At 43.9% G+C, this 20419-nt stretch overlaps 1 pseudogene; it reads left to right on the top strand.

Annotated features, from left to right (window-relative positions):
* The first annotated feature begins 19679 nt into the window (after nucleotides 1-19679).
* Nucleotides 19680-19796, top strand: LOC126107132 (5S ribosomal RNA; annotated as a pseudogene).
* The last annotated feature ends 623 nt before the right edge of the window (nucleotides 19797-20419 follow it).

The raw sequence follows: 20419 nt of genomic DNA, 5'->3' as shown, positions 1-20419 counted from the left end.
TAGATGTACGTATGTATCTCCAAAACGGAGACGAATACGGAAAAAAATGTATATACATTTTTCGTTTTAAATATGGTCGTCCTCTGTCATCTCGTCATGGATTGATCTCAACTTGTGATACCGTATCGGGACATCGAGGCGTGCTACCCTACTGGAGAACCGCGTTGCTGCTGTGGTCGCAGGTTCGAATCCTGCCTCAGGCATGGATGTGTGTGATGTACTTCGGTTAGTTAGGTTTAAGTAGTTCTAAATGTAGGGGACTGATGACCTCAAATGTTAAGTCCCATAATGCTCAGAGCCATTTGAACCATTTGAACCTAACTGGGGAAAACAGCCCAAGCAAATCGAAGAAGGGCTGAGCCAAGGTTCAGTTATCATTCACCAATGTACACGCTACACACACACACACACACACACACACACACACACACACATACTCATACGTACATATATACAACACACCACACCACACACCACACACACACACACACACACACACACACATACACACATGAACAAAAGTTTTGAAATATCATAGTCTACTACAATCTACACCCATTGAGATTTGTACAGTATCTCTTTAACAAAGTAAACATAATTCCATCTGAAAACACGAGCGTTTTGGTTAGTTACAAAAAATCATTACAAGTCAAAACAGCCCCTCTCCTAAGTGTACATCTTGAAAACAAAAACAGTGAAAATCTTCATCTCATGATGACGATTATCAGTGGTTTGTAGTGTGTATTTCCTGGGGAGGATACGGATGAGTCCTTCCTCTCTGCCATGCATGCTCCGGAAGAGACCATCAGGTTTATCTTGGGGTGTGAGGTCCCACTCCTCAATGGGAGCTCCAGTGAGGTCCTGATGATCGTCAGGTGGTTTCGGACGCCGTGCAGTGGCCACCTTCAAGAGGCCCCTCGCGTCCTCAATTGCATTCATGTCTGGAGATTGTGCTGGCCAATACATTCGGCTGATATCCCATCTTTGAGAATAGCGACGCTGCTGCAGTACGCTGCGGTCTTGCACTGTTATCGGCTGGGATGAAGTTGTCACCGACTGCACGTCTAGAGGGCCTTACCAACGTCTGTAGGGAATTTTGCCGTAGATGGGGATAGGAAGAGTCCGTAGTCCTATCACTATTGCCGCCCACAACACAACATTACACTTCCACCTCCAAACGTATTGGCGTTCCTGGTGTCGTCTAGCGCTTCTCCAAACCCAACAGGTGTCCGGTCGAAAACCAATCCTCGTCTCGTCAGAACACATCACATTACTCCGTTCTGTAATGGTCCAAGTTGACGTGCGAGAGCCCAAGTCCTCCGATTGCGTCGGTCCAGTGCAAAACTTCTCACTGGTCTCCTGGAAGGAAGACCACTCTGATGAAATCTTATACGCTCTACTGGGTGTGAGATACGAATCCAGGTTGTGCGGAAGAAGACATTTCCAATATCTCTGGCAGCTGACACTGGGCGCCTGAGAGCCAGCAGTTGGAAGAAGAAACCTGTATTGGTGTCGTCATACGAGAACGACCACTGCGAGGTCTGTCGCTCACATTTCTCGTCTCCCTGTACTTCTTCCACACTTCAGACACATCACTTTAATTGACATGTAACCGATCGGCAACATCTTGCTGTGTAGACCTGCTGAAAGTAAAGCTACTATCCTGACTCTGTCAAAGTGTTGTGTGCCTCTACGTGGTATGCTACTGCAGTGCCGAAGACGAACGGAATCAAACTGTTGATGCGGGACTGCTCGCCGTGTGCCGATGGGGCAGCAGTATGCTTACGTGATTGGGAAACGGCCACAAAGAATGTCAGTAGTAAACACCGCCCAGTATACGGGCTCTAAGTGGATAGCGCATGAGGTGGCTAGGTCAACGTGGTCTCCAGTATCGTAGACTAAATTTTACGATAGTATTCCAAACGTGTGCTGAGCAGCGGATCTGAACAAGTTAGGGCTCTTAATTAAGGTCCGATATTAAGAATTAAGAAAACCTGACGCAGACTCTGTGCAATGTTATTCAATTTCTTTCGCATAAGATAGCCTCCACACCTGAAGGCCATTCAGTTTTCTGTAGCTGGTAATTCCTGACTCAAAGCAATCGAAACCAGATCCGTTTATTTACTGAAGTTATAAAGTTGTTGCTTAATTTGCTATGAAAGCGGTACTGATAGACAATAAAAGCGGGTTAAAAGCTGTGAGCTGTCTGGGGAAGATAACCTTGCATTACTACGCAACTGTTTCACCAGGTATCCAGTCTAGCTTACCAAATTCCCAACCAGACTAACATTAATTATAATCTTTTGATAGTCATACGACAACCGGTGATATATATATGTATATAAAAAGAGAATTTAAATAAAAAGAAATAAATCAGTTTATATTTGGAAATTTATTTTAACATTGATCATTGAAATTTCAGCATATTAAATTTGATTCATAAATAAACTGGTGCCTTATTTAGGATTGTGAAAATGTGAGATTGTAATCTTACGGAACACATCAAATATGGAGCCAAGATTGGGAGACTGCATACAACACTGCATTCATAAAATAACACACGAAGAACGTTGAAACATATGCAAGAGAAAATTGACCACTACCAACCGATTCAATTTTCACCCAAAGAAGTTACGTTCGTAGCACAATCCTGTCCGTCATGTAATTACCACACACTGGTATACTAAATTCATACTAACTCTTTGTGAAATCTTCCCGAAAAGAATAGCTGAGGGCTACTTTGATGATTACACCACATGCTTCACGTGGTCAACTTGGTTTACACAAAGAGTGTAGCTCCACAATAATTTTGATAATTAAAATAAATTAGATCGAAAAGCAATTTACAAAAGAAAAACCTCGAACTGGTTACTATCGTCTTATTATTAACCTGATGGGTCAAACAATTGTATAAGCACGTGGTACTGGTTTCACAAAGTACACCCCACGTGGGTTGAACATAAAGAAAAGTTGCTATATTGAAAAATATTGTCAAGACGAGACGTTATAATCTCACGCACTTTCGCATTTAAGATTGATGACGCTAATTAGAGTTACTGATCAACACGTGGTTCCACTTTACTCACAAAGTAGTGACAAAGCAACTACCGGAATATATTCTGAACTTCACACGAGAATTACACTGCGCTGCAATTTAAGATAACATTAGATATTTTAGAGCTAAACCTGAAATAAAGGTGATTAAATTTTCAGTTAGGCTGAACTTAAGAAATCCATTGTCCTACGGACTTAGCAGACACGCGCTTAGCCAGAGATCTTACCACTTCAGACGCTCGCCACGGACAGACTGACCTGGTCCCTTCCTGAGGGTGGCTCCCCACTACAAACGGAAGTGGCCAGAGGGCCAGCTTCCTATACCAACATGACAAGAGACGGACAGGACCATACTAAGGATAGAAACCTCTCTGCTTTTAGAAAGCGTAGCAAACAGACCCGAACTATTTGAAAAAGTTAACGCAGAACAGGGAATCAGTGATCATAAAGCGGTTACGGCATCGATGATTTCAGCCGTAAATAGGAATATTAAAAAGGGTAGGAAGATTTTTCTGTTTAGAAAAAGTAACAAAAAGCAGATTTCAGAGTACCTGTTGGCTCAACACAAAAGTTTTGTCTCAAGTACTGATAGTGTTGAGGATCAGTGGACAAAGTTCAAAACCATCGTACAATATGCGTTAGATGAGTATGTGCCAAGCAAGATCGTAAGAGATGGAAAAGAGCCACCGTGGTTCAACAACCGAGTTAGAAAACCGCTGCGGAAGCAAAGGGAACTTCACAGCAAACATAAACATAGCCAAAGCCTTGCAGACAAACGAAAATTACGAGAAGCGGAATGTAGTGTGAAGAGAGCTATGCGAGAGGCGTTCAATGAATTCGAAAGTAAAGTTCTATGTACTGACTTGGCAGAAAATCCTAAGAAATTTTGGTCTTATGTCAAAGCGGTAGGTGGATCAAAACAAAATGTCCAGACACTCTGTGACCAAAATTGTACTGAAACAGAGGATGACAGACTAAAGGCCGAAATACTAAATGTCTTTTTCCAAAGTTGTTTCACAGAGGAAGATTGCACTGTAGTTCCTTCTCTAGATTGTCGCACAGATGACAAAATGGTAGATATCGAAATAGACGACAGAGGGATAGAGAAACAATTAAAATCGCTCAAAAGAGGAAAGGCCTCTGGACCTGATGGGATACCAGTTCAATTTTACACAGAGTACGCGAAGGAACTTGCCCCCCTTCTTGCAGCGGTGTACCGTAGGTCTCTAGAAGAGCGTAGCGTTCCAAAGGATTGGAAAAGGGCACAGGTCACCCCCGTTTTCAAGAAGGGACGTCGAACAGATGTGCAGAACTATAGACCTATATCCCTAACGTCGATCAGTTGTAGAATTTTGGAACACGTATTGTGTTCGAGTATAATGACTTTTCTGGAGACTAGAAATCTACTCTGTAGGAATCAGCATGGGTTTCGAAAAAGACGGTCATGTGAAACCCAGCTCGCGCTATTCGTCCACGAGACTCAGAGGGCCATAGACACGGGTTCCCAGGTAGATGCCGTGTTTCTTGACTTCCGCAAGGCGTTCGATACAGTTCCTCACAGTCGTTTATTGAACAAAGTAAGAGCATATGGACTATCAGACCAATTGTGTGATTGGATTGAGGAGTTCCTAGATAACAGGACGCAGCATGTTATTCTCAATGGAGAGAAGTCTTCCGAAGTAAGAGTAATTTCAGGTGTGCCGCAGGGGAGTGTCATAGGACCGTTGCTATTCACAATATACATAAATGACCTGGTGGATGACATCGGAAATTCACTGAGGCTTTTTGCAGATGATGCTGTGGTGTACCGAGAGGTTGTAACAATGGAAAATTGTACTGAAATGCAGGAGGATCTGCAGCGAATTGACGCATGGTGCAGGGAATGGCAACTGAATCTCAATGTAGACAAGTGTAATGTGCTGCGAATACACAGAAAGATAGATCCTTTATCATTTAGCTACAAAATAGCAGGTCAGCAACTGGAAGCAGTTAATTCCATAAATTATCTGGGAGCAGGCATTAGGAGTAGTTTAAAATGGAATGATCATATAAAGTTGATCGTCGGTAAAGCAGATGCTAGACTGAGATTCATTGGAAGAATCCTAAGGAAATGCAATCCGAAAACAAAGGAAGTAGGTTACAGTACGCTTGTTCGCCCACTGCTTGAATACTGCTCAGCAGTGTGGGATCCGTACCAGATAGGGTTGATACAAGACATAGAGAAGATCCAACGTAGAGCAGCGCGCTTCGTTACAGGATCATTTAGTAATCGCGAAAGCGTTACGGAGATGATAGATAAACTCCAGTGGAAGACTCTGCAGGAGAGACGCTCAGTAGCTCGGTACGGGCTTTTGTCAAAGTTTCGAGAACATACCTTCACCGAAGAGTCAAGCAGTATATTGCTCCCTCCTACGTATATCTCGCGAAGAGACCATGAGGATAAAATCAGAGAGATTAGAGCCCACACAGAGGCATACCGACAATCCTTCTTTCCACGAACAATACGAGACTGGAATAGAAGGGAGAACCGATAGAGGTACTGAAGGTACCCTCCGCCACACACCGTCAGGTGGCTTGCGGAGTATGGATGTAGATGTAGATGTACCTGTTCCGACGTTGGTCCTACTGTTCTCTAGCAGACAGGCTTGTCTGCTTCCATCAAGCATGCAACTAGAAATACATTTGCTCATTCATCCTCTCACACAGAAGGGAAGGGGGATGACAGTATCTTATCATATACAGTATATAAAAGAAAGCGGATGTAGGTTCCGTATGAAACTGTGTGAAATAAATTACATATAAACTGTGTTTTAAAGTGTAGTAGTGTGACAGATCGTTCTTGTTTATGTGTAAAAGTAACACGTTCCACTGCTCAGTCTACTCCCAGATAGTCAGAAACGCCACAGTAAATTTAGAAGAGGAATTTATGCCGTAAATGACAACAGATTTAAGAAATTAACATGAAAGGAATCCAACAGAGACCTTTCAAAGTTTCCAATCTCATAAGCCCTTTTTAAATTTAATTGAAATAACAGTCAGAGAAATACAAAATCTCTGACCAAAGCCAGCTATAGGTTTTAAGTAATAATACTTGGAATAGTACGGGAATTTGCCCCAATAAATTATAACCAAATGACTTATTGAAAATGAAGCTTAAAAATCGACTAGATGGTCAATTGATTAAAAAAATGCAAAAATCCTTTAAAAAAAGATACGGCATCATGGGCTGCAAAACATTTACCCAAAAAACAGATCTAGATTTAAAACGAAACTCACCCTCATTGCGGATTCAATGTAATTTCAAGACAAATTTTTAACCAAGTGTTTTTTTTTTTTACAAAGGAACAGTTAGAGAAATGCGAAACTGCTCACCAAAAGTCAGCTATCGACTGTAAGAGGTAATATTTGAAATGGTACGGCGCAGTGACCAATTAAATTTCAATAGGGAGGCTAAGCTTTAAAGCTGCGGTGGCATGGGGGCCGATCGGTAGAAGAGAAAAAAATTACCGCAAGATCAAATTGAAACAACTAATGCTTTTGGGCACTGAGACATTATAGCATTTATATTTTAAACCCAATGGTAGCACAAGGTTTAAATTAAATTCGACTCAGATCACAAAAAGTAAAATCTCCTAAAGGCTCAGGTTATGCCACACTTAAATTACGAATAGCACAACAGTTTCAATCTTTATATTAAATTGTGGCGTGGCTGTTTAGTTAAGGCAGGCAGGACCTAGTAAGAGCTATTTAAGGAAAGAAGTGAACATTTCTATAGCCTCAATACATACCATTAAGCCCGCCCCTCCCCCCCCCCCCTCCCCGCCTAGCCGCGCGGTCTAACGTGCTGCTTTCCGGATCGGGAAAGAGCGCCTGGTCCCCGGCACGAATCCGTCCGGCGGGTTAGTGTCGAGTTCCGGTGTGCCGGCCAGCCTGTGGGTGGTTTTTAAGGCGGATTTCCATCTGCCTCGGCGAATGCAGGCTGGTTCCCCTTATTCCGCCTCAGTTACACTATGTCGGCGATTGCTGCGCAATCTTCCCTGCCTCGTGATGACTGGGTGTTGTGTGATGTCCTTAGGTTAGTTAGGTTTAAGTAGTTCTAACAAGGGAACCTCCCCATCGCACCACCTTCAGATTTAGTTATAAAAGGGCACAGTGGATAGGCCTTGAAAAACTGAACACAGATCAATCGAGAAAACAGGAAGAAGTTGTGTGGAACTATGAAAAAATGAGCAAAATATAGAAACTGAGTAGTCCATGCGCTAGATATGCAACATCAAGGAGAAAATGAGCTCAGTAGTGCCGTGGTCCCGTGGTTAGCGTCAGCAGCTGTCGAACGAGAGGTCCTTGGTTCAAGTCTTGCCTCGAATGGAAATTTTAATTCTTTTGTTTTCAATTTATGTGACAAACTCTTCTGTTTTCATCACTTTTTTGGGAGTGATTATCACATCCACAAGAAAACCTAAATCGGGCAGGGTAGAAGAATCTTTTTACCTATTCGCCAAGTGTACAAGTTAGGTGGGTCGACAGCATATTCCTGTCATGTGAAGCACATGCCGTCACCAGTGTCGTATAGAATATATCAGACGTGATTTCTTGTGGAGGAATCGGTTGACCTATGACCTTGCGATCAAATGTTTTCGGTTCCCATTGAAGAGGCACGTCCTTTCGTCTACTAATCACATGGTTTTGCGGTGCGGTCGCAAAACACAGACACTAAACTTATTACAGTGATCAGAGACGTCAATGAACGAACGGACAGATCATAACTTTGCGAAAATAAAGAAAATAAACTTTTCACTCGAGGGAAGACTTGAACCAAGGACCTTTCGTTCGGTGACTGCTCATGCTAACCACGGGACCACTGTACCACTGAGCTCCAATTCTCCTTGATGTTGCCTATCTTGCGCATGGACTACTCAGTTTGTATATTTTGCTTATTTTTTCATAGTTCCACGCAACTTCTTCCTGTTTTCTAGATTTATCTGTGTTCAGTTTTTCAAGACCTATCCACTGTGCCAACTCATAACTAAATCTGAGGGGGGTGCAATGGGGAGGTTCTCTTGTAAGTTCTAGGGGACTGATGACCATAGATGTTAAGTCCCATAGTGCTCAGAGCCTTTTTTTTTTTTTTTTTTTTTTTGGTGCGCAATCACTGTCCCGACGTACGGGTACACCATAATTACTCTACCACGCAACTCTGCTGTGGATACATTTTCTTTGAGATATCTGTGGATGAATGGCAGCCCATTCGTCGTCAAGAGCCGAAAAAATAGGGTAGTGAGGTTGAGCGCTAAGCTGTGGTGTCAAGTCGACATTCTGACTCACCTGTAAGATATTCAGTAGGTCTCAGTTCGGTACTCTGGACCGGCTAGTCCATTTGAAGAACGGTATATACCAAAAGCCATTGATTAATAGATGTTGGTTTATGACGGGGAGCATTGTCAAGCAGACACAATCATCATCTATGAACTGTTCCTCAACTCTATCTCCACCCTTCTGATTGAATGTTTGAGGGATTTTGGCCATCCAATCATGCAATAAAGACCTGCAGTCGTCTTTTCGGTGTTACGTATTATTTAGCTATCATTTCGGCTATTAGATATACTTTCGTCAGGCCGAACTGACGCAGAGTGGGTGAACTCCAAATTCATAGGTGATGGTTGCAGTAGTCTAGAGAAACCAGTTCATAGATGCTGGCCAGTGGTGTGATCGTGAGTACGAGTGGAGTCCAGCCCTCATCGTGAAGATGGTGTACCGAGTCTCCCAAACTGGTAGCTACAAATACACAACATCGAAAGGACGTCATCAGGTGTCCCATTTTATTGTATCTCTTCCTCTACTGTACGAAGTATAGAATGCTGTGAAATGTATCAATATCCTTCCGTATTTAGCGTTATCTTAAGCAAAAGTCGGGTGATGTTGAGGGAATTATATTAGGAAATGAGACACTTAAAGTAGTAAAGGAGTTTTGCTATTTGGGGAGCAAAATAACTGATGATGGTCGAAGTAGAGAGGATATAAAATGTAGACTGGCAATGGCAAAGAAAGCGTTTCTGAAGAAGAGAAACTTGTTAACATCGAGTGTAGATTTAAATGTCAGGAAGTCGTTTCTGAAAGTATTTGTATGGAGTGTAGCCATTTGTGGAAGTGAAACATGGACGATAAATAGTTTGGACAAGAAGAGAATAGAAGCTTTCGAAATGTGGTGCTACAGAAGAATGCTGAAGATTACATGGGTCGATCACGTAACTAATGAGATGGTATTGAACAGAATTGGGGAGAAGAGGAGTTGTGGCACAACTTGACAAGAAGAAGGGACCGGTTGGTAGGACATGTTCTGAGGCATCAAGGGATCACAAATTTAGCATTGGAGGGCAGCGAGGAGGGTAAAAATCGTTGAGGAGACAAAGAGATGAATACATTAAGCAGATTCAGAAGGATGTACGTTGCAGTAAGTAGCTTGCATAGGATAGAGTAGCATGGAGAGCTGCCTCAAACCAGTCTCAGGACTGAAGACCACAGCAACAACAACAACATCGGATCCACTAGAAACACCCTCATACCGTAACACAACCTCTTTCATACTACCTCTGTTGGCACTACACACTCCAACAGGTAACGTTCCACATGCCTTCGAAAACCAAACTTTTTCATCGGATTGCCGTGGGGTATAGTGAGACTAGCCACTCATTTCCAGTCATCCAATGTTCTGTGATGTTGCGCTTTACACCTCCTCAAGCATCGCTTACCAGTGACTACAGAAACGCAGGTCTCCTGATGAGTTACTAGACCATTGTTTTTTACTACAATCATTGTACTAACTGGCCTGCAGGTAGCACATTGGAACACATCTGTGACCCCTTCCGCCAGTTTTATACAATATCTCGACGTTCCCTTTCTGTCAGTACATGGGGTCTCCTTGGCATTGGTTTAGGTGTGGTTGTTCCTTCGCGTCTCTGCTTCACAGTCCTATCACCAATAGCCGACTTTGGCAGCTTCAGAAGGATTCAAATGCCCCTGATATACGAGGGGTATTCAGTAACTAATGCAACACGTTTTTTTTTCGGAAGATTGTTGGTTTCGATCAGGATTCCAGTACACGATATTATTCGCCACTCTTTTGGGAAAGAACCTTATTTTTCAATATAATCTCCGTCCAGTGCCACGGCTTGATGCCACATTACTGAGAAGACCTACGTGCCCCCATGGTGCCGCTTACTGGTACACGTCCGAGCCATCGTCTTGCTGCATCAACAGCCTCTCCGTCATACATGTACTGCTTCACCTGCGATGCACCATTGGGCTAAATACAGGCTGGCGCACGAAATGTGTTACCATTTTGTTTTTGAATATAAACGTTATTGCCAATACAATCTGAAAGGAACATATACTACAATGAAGAGCCGTCCATGGAGATTTGTTCTAACTCAGCACATGCCCAGTATGTCCACCATTTCGTTTCCTAACTTCCTTCAAACGAACACTGAAGTTAGTGATTACCCGACGGCACATGTCTTCCGTAATTTCACTGCAACCTTGAAGAATAAGTCTTCTGAGCTCGATTAAATCACGTGGACGTTTCGGGAAAATTTTTTCCGTTAGGTACCCCCAAAGAAAAAAGTCACATTGATTGAGGTCTGGACAATTGGGGGGCCAATTTTGTCCGTCATTGAAGCGACCAGGAAACCTGAGTGAAATGATCAACATGTCGAACTGCTCGTGTAAAAACTCCAACACAGTGTTTGCAGTATGTGGCCTTGCTCCATCTTGCATGAACCACTGCGTGTTGAAGGGCAAGGCAGTAGCAAGAAGCTGTGGACTGAAGCTATTGCGAAGCATGCTCAAATAACGCTCGCTGTTCACAGTTTCTTCAAAGAAAAAGGGTCCAATAAGTCCGTGACTGGAAATTGCTGCCCACGCTGTAACCCTCGGAGCATAATGTTGTCGTTCATGTAGCACTTGCGGGTTTTCAGTGGCCCAAAAGCGTACATTTTGTTTGTTAACCACACCGTCTAAATGAAAATGCGCCTCGTCTGAAAACCAAACGTTGTTGAGAGTTTCTTCCCTATCCTCCGCCCACTGAGCAAACAGTAGTCTCTGTTGATTGTGTTCTTCAGTGAGCTTCTGTGCAAAGGTCATCTTGTACGGGTACATATGGAGGTCACTTTTATGAATGCGTTGAACAGAGCGTCTGGATATTCCCAGTTGTACTGCTGCCTTTCTACACGATTTCCCGGGACTTCTCTGTACAGCAACCCGTACCGCTTCAATATTCTCCGGCGAACAAACAGGCTTAGGCCGAGGTCGCTTCGCTTCCAATACTGTTCCTTCCTGTACAAATTTATCGTACAACCTGTGGATGGTCTTCTTGCAAGGGACCCATCGTGTGTTAAACTGTTGTCGAAAACCCCTCTGAGTCACAACAAGGCTTTTCGTTTCATGAAAGAGTAACACAATTGCCGATCGTTGCTGTGTCGTCAGTCTTCCATTGTCAGCCATTACTGCTTACTAGTCTCCTAGCGGCAGTATCGTGAATTACACGTCATTTCGGAACTCATTTGTTTTTTCAAGCTCTGCTCGTACTGCTGTAGAGATAAGAGTGGGATATCTAATGTGCGTCGTAAATTGTGAAAGAGATAATTGGTAACACATTTCGTGCGCCACCCTGTAGATGGAAGTGGGAAGGTGCGAGATTCGGGCTATAGGGTGGATGAGGAAGAACAGTATTTTGTTTTGTGAGCTCCTCTCGGATGTGCAGACTTTTGTGAGGCCTCCCGTTGTCATGGAGAAAGAGATCTACCAATAAAATTTCAAAAGGACGACTGATAGCTGAAATATATTATTTACAATTCAATATAATAGCCGCTGCGTGCAACAGCCTTCTGAATGGAAGGTAGCCTGATAAAGAGAAGTTCGTTTGCATTTCTGTGGCGACAGACACAATGAAGACATCTCTTCAGTTTCCTGAGGGTAGCGCAATACAGTTGAGAGTCGGTCGTAGCACCATGAGGTCTAACATTCTGCGTGGTGTCTGTTTGTTCTAAGTCGTGTCTTCCTACCACTTTCGCGCAACGACGCTCTGAGCGTGTTTTTCAGGGAACTGGCTAGTTTGAACCTGGGACCTGTTGCTGGTAAGGAGACGCCAGACCACACACATGACACGTAGAGTTCAGAAGAGTTCAGTGAGACTAGCGATGATATAACCAAATACTTAATGATTTCAGCGTCAGCTCCACTGCACTCCCTGTAAAAGAATCTTAATACCAACTAAATTTAGTGGAAGGGGTTCAAGACTTTCCTATTTATAGTTAGCTGGTAAAATAACGTCGAAAAAACAGTTAAGTTTACCACTGGAATTTTTATTCTACTCACGAAACATTGTTTATAAATTGCACTATTGATAAAAGGAAATATTTCAATACAGGATGATAAAAACCAACTGCGTTCAACAAAAATGTGAACGAATATTCCCTGAATGGGTTTCCAAGTTCTGTAATGGATCGAAAGATGACCTATGCCATATTACATCTATAATCTAATTAAAATTAAGTTTCATAAAGGAGAAAACTATCAAAAATGGTCTACAAAGACCCTCAATTTTCTTTGATTACTTATTTAACTTGTCGTAAATTATAGTGGCTGATGTGGCTTCTGAATAATTACATAACAGAAAAATCATCGCGTTTCAGATTTTAACTTCAAGTCGCAAACGTGAATACCAATGAAGTTCGATCGACACTAGTATTACGCAAAAGGGGATGTAACAGATGAGACTTCTGCAGTTATGAGTGAAGCCTCTTTACTACCATTTACCGAAGTTGGTTTAAGAAAAAGGTATCTGGCTGTGTTTTCAACTGACCAATCAGGGTCTCAATGTTAACCTTAAGCTCCACCTACAAAAATTCTGTCTATCCAATGAGAAACGTTATACTTTTCGTGGTGGGGCAATGTTTTTAATGTTTGCAACGTAACAGAGACGCGTATAGTCTCACGGTAAAACTCGCAGTTGGTGTGGCCATTTTAGTGTTATCGTAGGATCTATACTATCTCGCTAATCACAGTGCGAAGGACACTCACCGACTGGGATGTGTGGCTGTACCCAATAGCACCCTCCAGCAATAAGGCCTTGTGTTGGCGCTCTATGCCTTGTGCGAATGCAGTCATTGTGATGCCGCGCCCCTTATCTGCGGCGAAGCAAAATGCTGCCATCATTTTCAAACAAACAACGTTGATTCGTTCGAAAAGACTATCTGATGCGATTCCTGTTCTCAGTGACGTCGTACCATACACCATTGCCGTCTAGCACGTTTCTGCACAGGTAGGCGGGGAAGTGTAAGACGCCCACGTAGCCCATGCCGTAATAAACAGCGATGGAATGTTAGCCCTGATAGTGTACTACGTGTTTACACTGTTTCACTGTTGCGCCAGAGCCGAGGAGGACGCAGATCTGACGTGCAATTCCATTCGGCTGAGGTCTCGTCGTGTTCTACGGCCTTCCATGAACCATTCCGCACACATCCGTTACACTGCCGAAACTTTCCCACAAGAGCAGCAATTTTCCGGATGGTTGCATCACGTTCTCTGATGCCAATAATGCGCCCTCTTTCAAACCCACTGGTTTGACTGTAGGTTTCGCACATACGTCTGCGACGCATCCTGCACGTCTGTTCAAGTTAAAGCGACAACGAGAGCGGCTGGAACTTTTTACCGGTAGGTGGTCCTGCGCCGCGATATCGATATTGACCTTGAACCCGTGGGCCGACATTGTTACATGCTAATCATTTCTGCAGAGTATAGTAATGTACACGTTTTGTGAATATGAGCGTCCCATATATAGTCGTTCAAAATGTTCTGTTTTCCTTTTTTTCTGATGTAAGGAAGCTGCTAATTACGCACCGTATCGAATGTAAAACGCAACTGAAATTTCATACGGTATGGTGCCCTGTTCACTTGGAGATTTATTGTTTTTAAATACGTAGGATGATGATATCAATATTTGGAAAGGAGATTTTATCCTGTTGCGTGCCGGTGTATACGGCGGTAAGGGAAAACTAGTGAACTGGTATAAAGAGCACCCAAGACGGCCAGTAAGGTTGTCGAAGCTGAAGGATGTGCCATTCCCTTAGAGGCTTGAACCCTCTCTGAACCAGCAGGTCATGCATCAGTGGGTGGAAGAGTGGCTGGAACAATTCGCTGCGGACCTCGAAACCCTCTATCCACCCGTGGCATTCACATCTTGCAGTCACTCAATTGGCATGACGTGCCTCCCATCCGTCTCCGTATAGCGTAACTGCCTTACATACCCCCAATGGCAGGACCCACCCTCTTTATCATAGAATGAAGGCTTTGATCATAGAATGAAGGCTTTCACGGCAGGTGTTGTCATCTCTTAACATTTCCGGGCTGAGATGCTGTGGTCCATACATAAGACGCTCCCCTGACGTTTCGCCTTCGATTGCGGAAGGCATCCTCCGAGGACAATCGGCGAACTGCAACGAGAGCACTAGTGAGCGCCGTATATATAAGCCATCCAGAGGGCGCCGCTGTCAATCACGTGACGTCGGCTGTGCTATGATCTCTGATATTGCCAACTTTCTCAATTGCAACCAATCGATTGTCACGCTGTTGCTGCAATGTTTACATCCATATCTTACCCAGCTTAATGCCTTCATCTTTTCTATTAAAATTGTTGCAGTGTTTGGCAATCTCAATGGCCTCTCTCTACATTCGCGCATAACAATGCGACGTCTTTGCTACGACGGTCGTCTCACTAAACTTTATTTCATTGTCATCTTCCTGAAACACATGTTCCGCTACAGGCGATTCATCAATATGTCCGAGGCGGCAGTTCCCTTTATGTTCACCCAGACGGCTGTTGACCCTTCTTTTTGTTGTGCCTATATAGACCTTTCCACAACTGCACGGAATTTTATAGACACCTGGTGAAGCTAGAGGATGTCGTTTATTTTTTGCGCATTTTAAATATTCTTTTATTTTCGTAGTGGGTGGGTGAAAACAGTTTCCACATCGTACTTCCTTAAAATTTTTCCAATATTATCAGTGACCTTACTGATAAATGGTAAGAACACTTTCCCCTTGGGTTGGTGTCGACCCTCCTCCGTCCTAGTTGTCAGTCTAGGAGGTAGTGCACGATCTATCTCTCTGTTGGAATACTCATTCTTCTTGAGGGTCACTCTAAGGTGTTCAATCTCCTCATCGAAGTGAGCTGGTTCACATATTTTGTGCGTCCTGTCTATTGATGTTTTAATCACCCCTCTTTTATGTCTTGAGTAGTGATTAGAATCTTTCTGCACGTAACGATCAGTGTGTGTGTCTTTTCTGAAAACCTTATGACCCAATGAACGGTCTTCTCGTTTGATTACAGTCACATCTGATAAGTTCACGTGACCATCGATTTCCTTTTCCATAGTAAATTGAATTCTTGGATTAATACTATTCAGATGTAACAGGAAGGCATCCAGTTCTCTTCCCCGTGGGTCCATATAATAAATGTATCGTCTACATAACGGTACCATCTGGCGGGTCTTTTTCTAGCTGTTGTTCAAAGTTCTCCATGAACAAGTTAGCCACCGCTGGACTAAGAGGACTTCCCATAGCCACCCCGTCAATCTGTTCATAAAAACATTATTATATTGAAAATATGTTTTCGTAAGGCAATGTCTGAATAATGCCAAAATATCACTAGGAAAAATGTCCGCTATACATGTGATCGCTTCATTCGCCGGGATAATGGTAAACAGCGAACCACGTCAAAACTGACCAGGATATCATTAGGGCCCACACTGATTTCCTTAATAATATTGATGAAGTGATATGAATTTTTAACATGACTGTCAGTTCCACCAATATGAGGTTTCAACAGCGAGGCAAGGTGTCCAGCTAATTCGTGGGTGGGAGACCCTATTGCGCTGACTATAGGTCTCAACGGTACCAGCAGTTTATGTACCTTGAGTAAACCATAGAGCCTCGGCGAGTAAGTTTCTGATTTAAAGAGTTGCCATTCAGATTGCCAAACACTGCAATAATTTTAATAGAAAAGATGAAGGCATTAAGCTCGATGAGATATGGATATCAACATTGCAGCAACAGCGTGACAAACGATCAGTTTCAATTGAGAAAGTTGGCAATATCAGAGATCATAGCACAGCCGACGTCACGTGATTGACAGCGACGCCCTCTGGATGGCTTATATACAGGGTGTAACCAAAAGGTACGGCCATACTTTCAGGAAACATTCCTCACACACAAATAAAGAAAAGATGTTATGTGGACATGTGTCCGGTAACGCTTAATTTCCATGTTAGAGCTCATTTTAGTTTCGTCAGTATGTACTGTACTTCCTCGATTCACCGCCATGATTTCATACGGGATACTCTACCTGTGCTGCTACACATGTGCCTTTACAAGTACGACACAACATGCGGTTCATGCACGATGGAGCTCCTGCACATTTCAGTCGAAGTGTTCGTACGCTTCTCAACAACAGATTCGGTGGCCGATGGATTGGTAGAGGCGGACCAATTCCATGGCCTCCACGCTCTCCTGACCTCAACCTCTTGACTTTCATTTATGTTGGGATTTGAAAGCTCTTGTCTACGCAACCCCAGTACCAAATGTAGAGACTCTTTGTGCTCGTATTGTGAACGGCTGTGATACAATACGCCATTCTCCAGGGCTGCATCAGCGCATCAGGGATTCGATGCGACGGAGGGTGGATGCATGTATCCTTGCTAGCGGAGGACATTTTGAACATTCCCTGTAGCAAAATGTTTGAAGTCACGCTGGTACGTTCTGTTGCTGTGTGTTTCCATTCCACGATTAATGTGATTTGAAGAGAAGTAATAAAATGAGCTCTAACATGGAAGGTAAGCGTTTCCGGACACATGTCCACATAACATATTTTATTTCTTTGTGTGTGAGGAACGTTTCTTGAAAGTTTGGCCGTACCTTTTTGTAACACCCTATATACGGTGCTCACTCGCGCTCTCGTTGCAGTTCGCTGATTGTCCTCGGAGGATGCCTTCCGCAGTCGAAGGCGAAACGTCAGCGGAGAGTCTTATGTATGGACCATGGTATCTCAGCCCAGAAATGTTAAGTGATGACCACCCTCTTTAGTTACCTGTGGCGTGCGCAATTTTATATAACAATCGCCTGTTGGTCTCTGTGTTTCTTTAATCTTAACTGCAGAGAACTGATGTTGGCAGTGGCCGAGAAGGCGTAATAAATAATAAAATTGTTAAACGATTTGGACGGTTTTACTGATGAAATTTTCAAATTGATCGCCGACTCAAACGATAAATTTCTTTCTTTCATTAATATGAAAACTTGAACCACACGAGGAAAGCCGATACATGCAATTGAAACTGTCGGTACAGAGAGGGATGGATCAAGAAGGGACGAAGATTAGGGTTTAACGTCCCGTCGACAGCGAGGGCGTTAAGAGACGGAGAACAGGCTCTGCTTGTTCCAAGGATGGGAAAGGAAATAGGCCGTGCCGTTTCAGTGGGACCATGTCGATAGGGACGGGTCATTTCTAGCAGTTTTATGTGGTGGTCAAAACCTGTTATGCTACATCAGAGTCAACTTCTAGCATGTGAAAATGTAGGTGATAACGCTCAAAGCGGCTCTCTCCTGTAGCTGCCAATTAAAAATCGACCTCTGATATACAGAAGGGGCACATAATTCATGAGAATTTTATCATATTAAGTAGCAGCATATCCAGCGAAGAGCCAAAGAAACTGGTACACCTGCCTAATGTCGTGAAGTGCCCCTGTGAGCACGCACAAGTTCCGGAACACGGCGTGGCGTGGAGTCGACTAATGTCTCAAGTAGTGCTTTAGAGAACTGACACCATGAAACATGCATGGCTGTCCATAAATCCGTAAAAGTACGAGGGATGCAGATCTCCTCCGAACAGTACGTTGCAAGGCATCCCAGATATGTTCAAAATGTTCATATCTAGGGAGTATGCTGGGAAGCGAAAGTTTTTAAACTCAGGATAGTGTTCCTGGAGCCATTTTAGCAATTTTGAACGTATGGGGCGTCGCATTGTCCTGCTGGAATTGCCCAAGTCAGTCGGAATGCACGATGCACATGAATGGATGCAGGTGATCAGACAGGATGCTTAAGTACATGTCACCTGTCAGAGTCGTATCTAGACTATCAGGGGTCCCATATCACTCCAACTACACACGCCCCACACCTGCACCAGTTGAAAAGTGCATGCAGGGTCCATGAATTCATGAAGTTGACGACGTACCCGTACACGTCCACCTGCTTGAAACTATTTGAAACGAGACTCGTCCGACGAGGCAACGTTTCAAGTCATCAACAGTCCAATGTCGGTGTTGACGGGCCCAGGCGAGGCGTGAAACTTTATGTCGTGCAGTCATCAAGGGTACACGAGAGGGCCTTCGGCTCCGAAAGCACACATCGAGTGTGTTTCGTTGAATACTTTGCACGCTGACACCTCTTGATGCATTCGGGAGGACGATGGTTCCAATCCCGCGTCCGGCCATCCTGATTTCGGTTTTCCGTGATTTCCCTAAATCGCTTCAGGCAAATGCCGGGATGGTTCCTTTGAAAGGGCACGGCCGACTTCCTTCCCCATCCTTCCCTAATCCGATGAGACCGATGACCTTGCAGTTTGGTCTCCCCCCCCCCCCCCCAAATCAACCAACCAACCTGTTGATGACGCAGCATTAAAATCTGGAGCAATTGGCGGAAGTGTTGCGCTTTTGTCACACTGAACGATTCTCTTCAGTCTCGTTGGTCCTGCTCTCGAAGGATCTGTTTTCGGCGGCAGCGACGTCGGAGGCTTGATGTTTTGCTTGATTCCTAATATTCACGGTACACTACTGAAATGGGCGTACAGGAAAATCCCTTCATCGCTGTCTCGGATGTGCTGTGTCCCATCGCTTGTACGCTGACTATACCACAACATTCAAACTCACTTAAATCTTGATAACCTGTCATTGTAGCAGCAGTAACCGGTCTGACAATAATGCCAACCGCAGCGCCGTATTCTGCCTGTTTACTTTGTATCTGAATACGCATGCCTATAGCACTTTCTTTGGTGCTTCAGTGTATTCCGTCTGTTGTCCTTTTTAGCGGACATCATTCATCTGATATACAGTGAAATTATCAGATTTAGCTTTTAGAACCAAAAATCCTTTGTCATCGGCATATTGCTGTCACGTCAAAATTAATGTAATTTATGCATACCATAGATTTAGGTTGGAAGGAAGGAAGATTAGGTTTAACGTCCCATCGACATCGAGGTCATTAGAGACGAAGTACAAGCAAGGATTGTGTCAAGGATAGGGAAGGAATTCCTTTCAAAGGAACCATCCCGGCATTTAACTGGAGAGGGAAATCACGTAAAACCTAAATCGGATGGCTAGACGCGGGTTTGAACCGTCGAATTAAGGACACACACACTGTGTAGCTACCTCTGATCTTACGAGGAGCGTTTGAAAAGTTCGTGCAAAAATGAAAACTACTTACGTGTTTGCTGTAAACCTTTTTTATTTTTCGACATAGTCTCCTTCTAGACTTACACAATTCGTCCAACGCTGTTCTAATTTGTTGATCCGAACAATAGTGGCAACGGCCTTGCCGCAGTGGATACGCCGGTTCCCGTGAGATCACCGAAGTTAAGCGCTGTTGGGCGTGGCCGGCATTTGGATGGGTGACCATCCAGCCGCCATGTGCTGTCGCCATTTTTCGGGTTGCACTCAGCCTCGTGATGCCAATTAAGGAGCTACTCGACCGAATAGTAGCGGCTTCGGTCAAGACTACCATCTTACGACCGGGAGCGCGGTGTGCTGACACCACGTCACTCCTATCCACATCCTCCTCTGAGGATGACACGGCGGTCGGATGGTCCCGGTAGGCCACTCGTGGCCTGAAGACGGAGTGCTTTTTTTTCGAATATTAGGAATTGTCCAAGTCTGCAAAACAGCTATTAGTTGCTGCAATCACCTCCGCGTCTGAATAAAATCTTTGTCCCGCCAGCCATTTCTTCAAATTGGGGAACAAACAGCAGTCCGAGGGAGCCAATTCTGGGAACAGGGGGAATGCGAAACGAGTTGGAATCCTATTTCCATTAATGTTGCGACCAAAACTGCTGAGGTGTGTGCTGGTGCAGTGTGGTGATGGAAAAGGACATTTTTGCGGTCCAATCGCTGGCGTTTTTCTTGCAGATCGGTTTTCAGATGGTTCAATAACGATGAATAAAATGCAACTGTAATAGTTTTACCATTTTCCAGATAGTCGATGAGAATTGTCCCTTGCGAATCCTAAAAGTCGCCATAACCTTTCCGGCCGAAGAATGGTCTTCCCC

Source organism: Schistocerca cancellata, chromosome 10 (assembly GCF_023864275.1).
Source record: "Schistocerca cancellata isolate TAMUIC-IGC-003103 chromosome 10, iqSchCanc2.1, whole genome shotgun sequence".
Taxonomy (NCBI): domain Eukaryota; kingdom Metazoa; phylum Arthropoda; class Insecta; order Orthoptera; family Acrididae; genus Schistocerca; species Schistocerca cancellata.
This window is presented reverse-complemented; position numbering and strand designations above follow the sequence as displayed.